The following is an 11602-nucleotide window of genomic DNA, read 5'->3' as shown; positions in this document are numbered from 1 at the left end:
AAATACTTATAAGCTACTCGTAAGAATATATAAGAGGCATAGTATTGAGGAATTGGTCAATATAAGATACATTATTACTAGCAGTAAATGAGTGAAGAATATATTACAGGAGAAGGAGAAAAATATATTTATGGCTTATTCCAGACTTTTTTTAATACCTGCACTTATCTACTAAATACAGTAAACAGCTCCTTTTTCTTTCCTTCTTTCTTTCTTTCTTCCTTCCTTCCTTCCTTCCATTCTCTCTTTCTTTCTTTCGTGCTTTCTTTCTTCCCATTCCCTCCACCTTCTTCGTTTTCTAAATCTTCTTCGTTTTCTAAATTTTCTTCTTCTTCTTCTTCGTCTTCTTCTTCTTCTTCTTCTTCTTCTTCTTCTTCTTCTTCTTCTTCTTCTTCTTCTTCTTCTTCGTCTTCTTCTTCGTCTTCTTCTTCGTCTTCTTCGTCTTCTTCTTGTTCTACTACTACTACTACTACTACTACTACGCCATTTGTATTTGTTAATGGTATTTAGTACTACATTGTTGTTAATTTGTAGTTGTTGCTGTTGTCGTCGTTAATGTAGATACTGCTGCTGCTGCTGCTGTTACTGCTATTGCTGTTATTGCTAATGAAACATTTTCCAACATGTGACATGGAAAGCCACCATCTTTTGTCACAGAATTGAAAACAAAACACACAGATATTCCAATGCATTTCAATATTTCAGCGTTGGATAAAACCAAGGAACACTGATAAAAAGCTAACGCTTAAGACTGCAATTTCTTTTATTGTCCTGAATTGATAAGGGATGCAAAAAATAAAAATTAGACAAAAAAAAAAACAAAAAAAAAAACAAGTGAACTCTAAATAATTTCGAGTAGAGACGTCAGTCGTTTTACTGTCTGAACAGTTGTAACTCCCCCGCAGTTATAGTCTTTCTTCCTTTCCATTTGTTAACAAGTTCTTGCTCTTTTTCGAATCATGCAACTCAGAGTTCGTTAATTCACATTCTAAGCACGATTTGCTTCCAGCTTTCGTCTGCACTAATATAACAAAACTCTTCTATATTTATCTTTCTCTAGCCGTTCAAGGGTGAATATTTGTTCAAGGATGTATAACTTTTTTACCCTTTTACTTGTTTCAGTCATTTGACTGTGGCCATGCTGGAGCACTGCCTTTAGTCGAACAAATCGACCCTAGGACTTATTCTTTGTAAGCCTAGTACTTTTTCTATCAGTACTTTTTGCCGAACCGCTAAGTTACGCGGACTTAAACACACCAGCATCGGTTGTCAAGCGATGTTGGGGGGACAAACACAGACACACACACATACAATTATATATATATATGTGTGTGTGTGTGTGTGAGTTTGTGTGTGTGTATGCGTGTGCGTGTATACATATATACGACGGGCTTCTTTCAGTTTCCGTCTACCAAATCTACTCATAAGGCTTTAGTCGGCCCGAGGCTATAGTAGAAGACACTTGCCCAAGGTGCCACGCAGTGGAACTGAACCCAGAACCATGTGGTTCGGAAGCAAGCTGCTTACCACACAGCCACTCCTACGCCTATAAGACATTCGTATATTTACGAATGGTAGTATTATTATACTACCATCTTGTTGAAATACAGTTTCTAAGATAGCTTTCCTAATCAATGAACGTTCGAAATTTTCTCGCTTCTACGGTTCTTTCTCCCGAACTTCGGTGGTCATTTGTTCGATTACGAATGTCTCAAAAGCTACTACTATCATGAAATACAGCTTCTAAGATAACCTTTGTAGTCTATGAACGTTTCGAAACTTTCTCCTTTCTACGGTTCCTACTCCCAGTCTTTAAACACTCATTGAAACAGAAGCGTAGGTTGGAATGTGTTTACAGTCTCTGCCGGTCCCATTAGGTTGGTACATACAGTGTACTTGGTGTCGGATAGAAAATTCAACATGTCGCGCAGACGTGGTTGTGTAGCAAGACGTTTACTTCCAAACCACGTGGTTCCGGGTTTAGTTCCACTGAGTGGCACGTTATTCAAATGTTTTCTACTATAGTCTTCCGTAAAGTCTTGTGAGTAGGCGTGGTAGACGGAAACTGAAAGGAGCCCGTCGTATACATCATATATATATATATATTATATATATATATATATATATATAATATATATATATATATATATATATATAGTATAAAAGATCGTGGCTAAGGCCAAAACAATGCGAAGTAAATGCAAGGTAAATCACAATAAAACAAATATGTGAATTAATGTAGACTTACCTTGTATTCAATATTTCGGGGTTATAACCCCATTTTCAAGAAATTGATGAATGTTGCCGATGTCCGTATGTGTGAGCGTGTGAGGAGTGGACATGCGCAGTAGGGTGTTGCTATGGCAACCAGCTAGCTTCCTGTAACACCCTTCTATTGTTGATCTTGGGTTTCTTTTGGTGTATTAGGATGGCCCCAGAAATTCTAAGGTTGCCCCTGTTCCACTGTGTTGCCATGATGTGCACTGTGAATTCCTGGGTCTGGCATTTCTGTAGATGTTTCTTCACGGAAATGTCTGTCCGTATGTGTTCCTTAATGCGTATATGCAGTTTTCTTGTACTTCTGATGTAGGATGCACCACATTTGCCACAGATGATCTCATATACGACATAGGTCCTCTGGCACAATTCAGGGTCATTGATGGGGTGATTCGACAATGTGCACTTCTCAGAGTAGTCAGAGGTGTTGTTCTTGGACAGAGATTTTCTCATGGAAGTGTCGGTGTGCACTATCTGTATGTCGATCTTTCCCTGCGGACTGCGTGTTGTATCGCTGCAGTAGTTCTGTAGTCAAAGTGAGGTAGCTTTAGGAAGCACGTGCCGGACTTGGGAGTATGCTGGTTCTTCCGAGGTTTATTGACCTTGATGTTCTTCAGGCGCCGTTGTTTAGCTAAAGATGGTGGGTAGCCATGCCGGGTTAGGTCTCTGAGGAACTTCTTGGTGTTGACGGCTTTGTCGGTCACTTTGCTGCAATTATTTTTTATACTGCAATCTAATTTTTCACGTATGCTTTGGCTCTGGTGAGCAAAGCTGATTGATAGTGGATGAAATGTTTTCTATTAGCGGCTTGTCTATAGAATTTGGTAATATGGATCATTCCTCTGTGATCTCGAATTGGAAGGGTTCCGGATTTGTCAGGATGTTCAATTTCGAATTTGATGTTTATGTCGGTGTTATTGAAGGTCCGGTATATGTTAATGGTCTCGTCCCTGGATAGTAAGGATGCCATCAACGTTCCATTATATATATATATATATATATACAATTGCAGCGTGGAAGGTGTTTGTAAGCCATTTAAGAAACACACAAAAGCCGTTCGATTCACTTCAACATTTAAGTTTAATTTGTCAAAATGCATCTGATGCAGCACGGATTTTTGTCAGTGAACAGGTCGCGAATTTTAGCGACGAAAACATTTTGACAAATTAAACTTAAATGTTGAAGTGAATCGAACGGCTTTTGTGTGTTTCTTAAATGGCTTACAAACACCTTCCACGCTGCAATTGTTTTCGTCTCAGCACACGATCTCAGATCAAGTCACTTGCTATGCGAGTGTTAAAATAATGCGTTTTTATATATTTTTGTGGTTTGTATGTTCATTCAGTTCATTACTTTAATACGGCGCACGAACTTTTTCCTCAACCTAGTATATGTATGCATATATATACATATATACGTATATATATATATATATATATTATATATATATATATATATATATATATATAATATATATATATAGATATATATATATATATATATATATATATATACGTATATATTATATATATATATATATTATATATATATATATATATATATACGTATATATATATATATATATATACGTATTATATATATATATATATATATATATATAATATATATATATATATATATATATATCTATATATATATATGCATATATTCTTTTATTTATTTCCGTCGTTTGACTGCGGCCATGCTGGAGCACCAGCTTTTAGTCGAAGAAATCGACTCCAGGACTTACTTTTTGTAAGCCCGGTACTTATTCTATCAGTTACTTTTGCCGAACGCTAAGTTATGGGGATGTTAACTCACCAACATCGGTTGTCAAGCGATTGTGGTGGTGACAAACGCAGACAAAAAGACATTCACATAAATGTGTATATATATATATATTATATATAATATATATATATATATATACGACGGGCTTCTTTCAGTTTCCACTTACCAAATCCACTCACAAGGCTTTGGTCGGCCCGAGGCTATAGAAGACATTTGCCCAAGATGCCATGCGGTGACCGACAACAGAATGTTATAATCGAATCTACTGTTTGTATGATAATATATTTCTAGCTTGCGAATGAAATTGTAATGGGGCCGTGGCTGTTTGTGTGGTGATTATGTTTTACTGGTTAATTTTCAATCATCATTAACCAATTGTGCGGTCGTTTGGCATGGAGCTGTCTTCGCACATGCTTGTTCAGTTTGACGTGTCGAAATGGAAGATGTAGCTAATGGGTATAGGTCTGTGTGTGTGTGTGTATGTGTGTGTGTGTGTGTGTGTTCATACTTGTTCTTTGTGCATGAGTCTGTGTATGCGTGTGTGAGTGTGTGTGTGCCTGCTTGCTCTTGTGTGTATGTGTGTGTGTCCTGTTTTTATGCATTTATGGGTGTGGAATGTAAATATATAAAACAAAAACAATGTCGCATTTTAAACTTGAGAAAAACCTTGCTTATTTGTTCTTACCTGCTTCGTTTGTGTATGTAAAATCCGTAAATTCAAAGAAGAAAACGAGATCAACGTCGAAAAAGCCGTATTAGTTATAATAGTCCATGTGGGGTTTTTCTAACCGCCAAAGTGCCGAAATATTGCAACGTGCATCAAAGTGCCGAAATCAAAGAGCGAAATATTGCAACATGCATTAAAGAGACGAAATATTGCAACATGCATGGAAAAAGAGAAGAAATGTAAATTAACACTTACTATTGATTAAAGGAATTGCGAAAGAAAAAAATATAAATGACATTGATTTCTTTTAATTTTAAAGCTAAATTAAACAAGATCTGTGGGACTATACAAGAACACGCTCGCACACACGCACACACACAAGAACAAGCACGCATACAAATACATTAACACCGACGTACATCCATTAGCTGTCACACCATTAGGAGAAATACAGTGCATATATAAAACATTACAAGCGTTGCCTTAAAAAGTACGAAACTAGAATTGAAAAATGCTCACGTTCAAAAGGGTTACAGAATGTCATAATAAACCTTAAAAATTATTGGACTATCATTGTTGCTCAAAAATATTGAAATGTTGTTCATTCTGTGACATCTTTTTATCACAAGAAATTTGTTTAGTTCATCGGAATTAAGTTATATTAAAAATTAATTAAATTAAATTAAATTATCGGATACTCTATTTTAACAAAACAACTGCGTACAAATACTAATGTCATCTTTACGAAATAATTCTATCTATGAATGATAATTTTTATAAATTTACAAGTAATCAGTCAAAAATAATTTAATAATAATTTGTTTAATTCGCATAACCATTAATATGTGTATCATAATGCTAATTATCTTTGCTTATAATTATTACGGTTTCTTACATTCGCTATTATATAGATTGGTTTTTTTTTTCATTATTCGAAGTTAAAGATCATATTTTGTACATTTTCAAATTTTTATATTAAGAACTCGGGGTAATAATTATCCTGGCATCGTAATTCACACAGGAGTCTCTTTACGTTTCAAGATGCCACAGAACGTACAACATACAGTAATTCCAATATTTTTGACCAAAAATGCTAGTCCCATACTTTTTAAGGCTTTTATGTAATTCTGTATATATATATATATATATATTGTTACGAACAAAAAATTATATTCAGATAATTTTTCGTTGTACGTTGCAAATTAGAACACTGCATTCTGGTTTTGAATGCGAAGGCTATACGGTTTTGAAAGCGTTGTTGTTGTGTTGTTTGTTACTTCTCGAGTCATGCTTGGCTCATAGGACCGGTTTCCCGGGTTCCTTGGCATATAGGTCCCCCATCTGAACGGGACGCCGGTCCGTCGCAGGTGAGCTGCAAGATGCAGAAGGAAAGCGTGTGAGAAAGTTGTGGCGAAAGAGTTAGCAGCAGTTCGCCATTACCTTCTGTAGGGGACTCGTGGAGCTTAGTTGTTTCGCTCATAAACATACAAATCGCCCGGTCTGAGACTCGAACCCGCGAGTCCGTTGCTCTAACCACTAGGCCATGTGCCTCCACTTTTACCGGCGGTAACGTAGCCAGTATTTTCTATCGATATTGTCACAGAAAGTTCTCTGATGAACTTTCTCCCTCTGCTCCAGATCATTTTTGCCCCATCTAGCATAACTCAAAATTCAAAGCATCTTCCTCCAAAGTATTTCTACGGTCGTAGCTTTTTTCCACGAACTATTAAATTATGAGATGGAACGCTTTTCCATCTCATTGTTTTCCTCCTTCTTATGACCGGAACTCTTTCTTGTTTTAAATAAATTCACTCCTGTCGTCTTAATTCCCCTTTCTTCATAGTCCCTTACATTTGGTGGCTTCTTGCCTTGTTTGGGACTTTTGTTAATATATAACAGTTTTGGGTCGTTTATGAAAACGTAACTCTTTATGATCTTGTTTAGTACGCATCTCTCTAAGTCACACTCTACGCTTCCCTACAGCACATAGCCTCCCTCTCTTACGTTCATTATTAAACCTACAGAACATTTGTTCTACATATCAGGAGTCTTTTGTCTTTAAGAACATTGGTGTCCATGATAACATGAAATCCTATGAAAGTGTCTGGCGTTCATTATTTAAGAATAATAAAATACTTTTACTTTGACATGCTTTTCAGTATATTTAATATGCGTAACAGATATCAGCAAAAGTTCGTGATTTGATTTATCTATCAATTCATGTATCTATATTGTAAACCAGCGAAGTGAAATAATACTATCGATTAATTATTCTGCAGCATTACTCTATAACCAGCCTCCGTTTATAACAAGAAAATTTCATTAAATCGTTCGCAGAAGATTCTCCAAAATGTTCGCTGTGTTCTTCTTCAAGTTTAAACTTAGCAACTTTGCGACCTTTTGATATATTACTCAACAAAAGAAATGGTTTTATAAACGAAGCTATTACTAAATGGATGATTTCTGCTTTGTTTTGTAAGTTTTCAAATGTTTTATCTTCTATATTTTACTTGTTTCAGTCATTGGACTACAGCCATGTTGGGTGACCGCTTTGAAGGGTTTTAATTGAACAAATTGACCCAAGCACTTATTTGTAAATATAATCCTTATTTAACCGATCTCTTTTGGCGGCCTGTTAAGTCATAAGTATGTAAACAAACGAACACTGGTCGACAAGCGTTGGTGGGGGGACAAATACAAGCACAAAGGCATACGCACATATCTATACACAAGACAGGCTTCCACATAGTTTCCGCTTATCAACTTCACTCAGAAGGCATTGGTCGACCCGGAGCTATAGTAAAAGATACTTGCTCAAGGAGCCGCGCAGTTAGACTGAAACTGAAGCCATATGGTTGTAAAGTAAGTTTCTTAACCACACAGCCAACATAACTACATTGCCAATATTCCATTGAAGAATGATTTATGTTTGATGACAATGAAAGGCTGTCAAACCATTTAAAATTTTATATGATAATACATCATTAAAGTTTCTAGGGCAGCTTGCTGACGGAATCTTTGCAGCATGCTGGAAGAATCGTTAAGAGGCTGGGTAAAATGGTTAGTGGCATTTCTTTCGGCTTTCCGTTCTGAATTCAAATGCCACCGAGGTCGACTTTGCATTTCATTCTTTCCGAGTCGATAAAAAAAGGATCAGTTGGGAAACAGCCTAATCCTTCAAAAGTTCAGGCCTTTTGCCAATGGTAGAAAGTAATATTGTTATTATTAAGGCTGCATTATTATTAATGCAGAATCGTTAGCACATCGCACAAAAATCTTAGCAGCTTCTTTTCCGGTTTTACGTTCTAAGCTCAAATTCCACTGAAGTCGACATTGCTTAACATTCTTTCGGGGTCGATAAAATATATATCAGTTAAAAACTGGGGTCGATGAAATCGGCTAAGCCCTCTCCCTTCAAAATTTGAGGCCATGTGCCTTTAGCGGAAAGAAAGAAATATATTACTACCTTCACGTAGGCTTTTGAATTTGATGCAGTTTTGGTAATGGAACTCCGTTGCTGCATTGATTGGACGAAGAGTTGGAAAATAAAAAGTGGATTTTAAAAATTCCAATAAATCCCTGTATTGACTGAAGTTTTTACTAATCGTGTTTCAGAATTGTATATGTGTTTTCTAAAAGAACATTCTTTGTTTATTAATGATTTTTCTAAAAGGGGAAAGCAAAACAAATATCCATTTAAAAACAATATATTGTGTTCATGTAACAACTAACATTATTTCTAATGTAGACACAAGGATACAAATATTTTCGGCCGGACGTTACAGACAATTTTATCGATCTTATTACTCGACTGCTAGTTTATGTATCAACCTCTAAAGAAAAAAAAACAGAAAGGAAAAAATTCAATCTTGGTGGAATTTGAGTTTATATTATAACAAGGTTTAAGTTTGTAGCATTATTCTCTGTCACTACTAATTCTGGTAAGCTATAACATTCCAATTAAATACAAATAAAAGAAATATGTTTTTATTTCTTATTTTGACACGATGCCAGCAGTTTTGAGTGTAGAGGCATGTCAATTACATCCACTCCAGTTCTTCACCGGTACTTTATTTTATCGACCCAAAAAGAATGAAAGGCAAAATCGACTTTTGAGTTCAAATTTTTCTGAGGTCGATTTTGCCTTTCATTCTTTCGAGGTCGAGCAAATAAGAGCCAGTTAGTCAAAGGAGGCGATGTAGTCGACTAACCTATTTCTGTACACTTACAGGCCTTTTGTCAAAACTAGAAAGAATCGGTGTTGTTGTTATTGCTATTGTTGTTGTTGTTGTTGTTGTTAAGGCGACTAGCAGGCAGAATCACACGCCAGGCGAAATGCTTAGCAGTATTTCGTCCGTCTTAACATTCTGAGTTCAAAATTCATGGCGGTCGACTTTATTTTTCCTCTCTTTTCGGGCTTGATAAAATATGTACCAATTAAACGATGTAATTGACTTACCCCCTTCTTCCGAAATTGCTGGCTCTGTGCCAAAATTTGGAATCGTTTTTATTATTGCTGCTAAAATCGTTACTGTGTCGGACAAAATGTTTAGCGGTATTTCGTTCGTCTTTACGTTCTGAGTTCAAATTCAGCCGAGGTCGATTTTGTCTTTTATTCGTTCGGGGTCAATAAAATAAGTACTGGGGTCGATGCAAGCTGGGAAATAACACTTTATTTGTTGAGTTTTTGGCGGGTCTGTAATGGTTTTGTTATGAACAGTAGGAATCAAATGAAAGGTGTGTTCACTTCAAGAAATCTTGAATTAATTCGGACCACGCGGTTTTTTTTTCCATTAGCAATTTTCTACTCTGTAAAGCTACAGAAAACAAGAAATGAAAGAAAGATAAAAGAACTCCGTTGATTATTTTTAGTAAAGCATGTTGGACAAAATGCTTAGTTCTTTATGTTCTAAGTTCAGTTTTCGCTGAGGCCGAGTTTGCTTTTCAAGCTTTCGGGGATCGATGCAATAAGTACCAATCTAACACTGGAATAGATGAAATCATTTTATCCTATGCCTTAAAATTGCTGGCCTGTTGCTAGATAAAGTGAATGGCGGCCAACTGACAGAATCGTTAGCGGGTCGGACAAAATATTCACCGGTATTTCTTCCGGCTCTTTGCATTCTGTGTTCAAATTTCACCGAAGATATCTTTGCCTTTTCAAGATCGAAAAAGTAAGTACGATTTGAACACCGTGATCGGTGTAATTAACTTATTTCTTACTCTAAAATTGCTGGCAGTGTGCCACAGTTTTAAACCATTTCAGGGACATCTCTCCTACACGTACATCGCTGAACCAAATGAATTTATTCTGTTATATAAGATTGTGCAAACTTTCTGATTAATGTAACGCATGACGACGTCATCAATACGTCGATATTGCATATGTAATGATAAGAATGATCAATTAAAGCCGATATATATTCATTATTCTAGATGTTCAATAGTTTCTTGACAGCGAACATACGGAATATATTAATTTCTATGAAACTCAAACAATTCTTCAAATTGTTTTCTTTCTTAACATTTATTTCTTTAAAGTTTGGAAAATTGACAAATATGCACAGCTGAAACTAATTGCATTGCAGTAATAAAGCTTCACTCTATTGCGTTCGAATCCCACCAAGAAACCCTTGGAGTAACGTTACGTGACAGGGTGCGTAAGTCACAGATCAGGGAGTCTCTCCGAGTCCAGCCGCTACTTCACCGCATTGGGAGGTCACAGATCTGTTACTATGAACATGTGATTAGACAGTCGCAGGAAAGAATCGCACGTTGGATTCTTCAAAGCAGAACCAACTGGCAGGAGACCTAAAGATAGACCAAGAACGAGATGGTTGGATAATATCTATAGTCACAGTTGGCCATGTTTGAGAATCCAGCTGGAAATTCTAATGATGGTTGCTTCTGATATGACTCAATGAAGGAATTGATTGAGGGCACTACTCCTACGACACTTCCTGAAATACCGAGTGAAGAAGATTGTTGTATGGATAGGAAATTAAAGCAAAAAATGAGATTCTCTCAAATATGCAAGAATGTGGTTGTCAATTTTAGTTCTTTGCAGACAGCTATCGTAAGAACTAAATATACAGAAGAGTGGAGGCGCATGGCTTAGCGGTTAGGATTTTGGACTCATGATCAGTTGATTGTGGTTTCGATTCTTGGACCGGGCGATATGTTGTGTTGTTGAGTAAAACGTTTCATTTCATGTTACTACAGTCTACTTAACTGGTAAAAATGAGTAATGCTTCAACGGACTGGCCACCCGTCCGGAGAGAGCGTTATGTGCCAAAGAAACCAGGAAACCGGCCCTGTACTCCTTATGGAGTAATGTGGACTAACCAAACATAAAGACGCACTTGGTGGAGCCAAAACCTCTTATTCGTACATACGCGCTCAACCGAGGTCTTTCCTCATATCTTCTACCTTATTCATGAGTAAAATTTTTCGAGAAACAGGTCGCATGAGACATGGCTCATCATATACATATACACAAATAACAACAGACGGATAGCAGTTCACACATTACAGCTGTTTCATAGTGTTATTTTTTCTTAATGAATAGAGTTATATTATGCGGAAAAAAAACGTTTTCATCAGGTGAATATACCCATGAATTAGACACTAAAGAAAACGTTCCATGAATCCAAGTGTGCGCCATTTCATGATTCTTTGGCCAACATCGGTCAGAGAATGATTCAATTTCCCTAGTTTGTAGTTTATAAAGGAGAATAATTAAGGTGCCTGGAATTCGACGGACTTCTTTCTGTTTCCGTCCATCAAATTCACTCACAAGGCTTCGGTTAGCCCAAGGCTATTGTAGAAGACACTTGCCGAAGGTGTCATGCAGTGGGACAGAATCCG

The sequence above is a fragment of the Octopus sinensis genome, linkage group LG5, assembly GCF_006345805.1.
Source record: "Octopus sinensis linkage group LG5, ASM634580v1, whole genome shotgun sequence".
Classification (NCBI taxonomy): domain Eukaryota; kingdom Metazoa; phylum Mollusca; class Cephalopoda; order Octopoda; family Octopodidae; genus Octopus; species Octopus sinensis.
Note: the sequence above shows the minus strand (reverse complement) of the source record.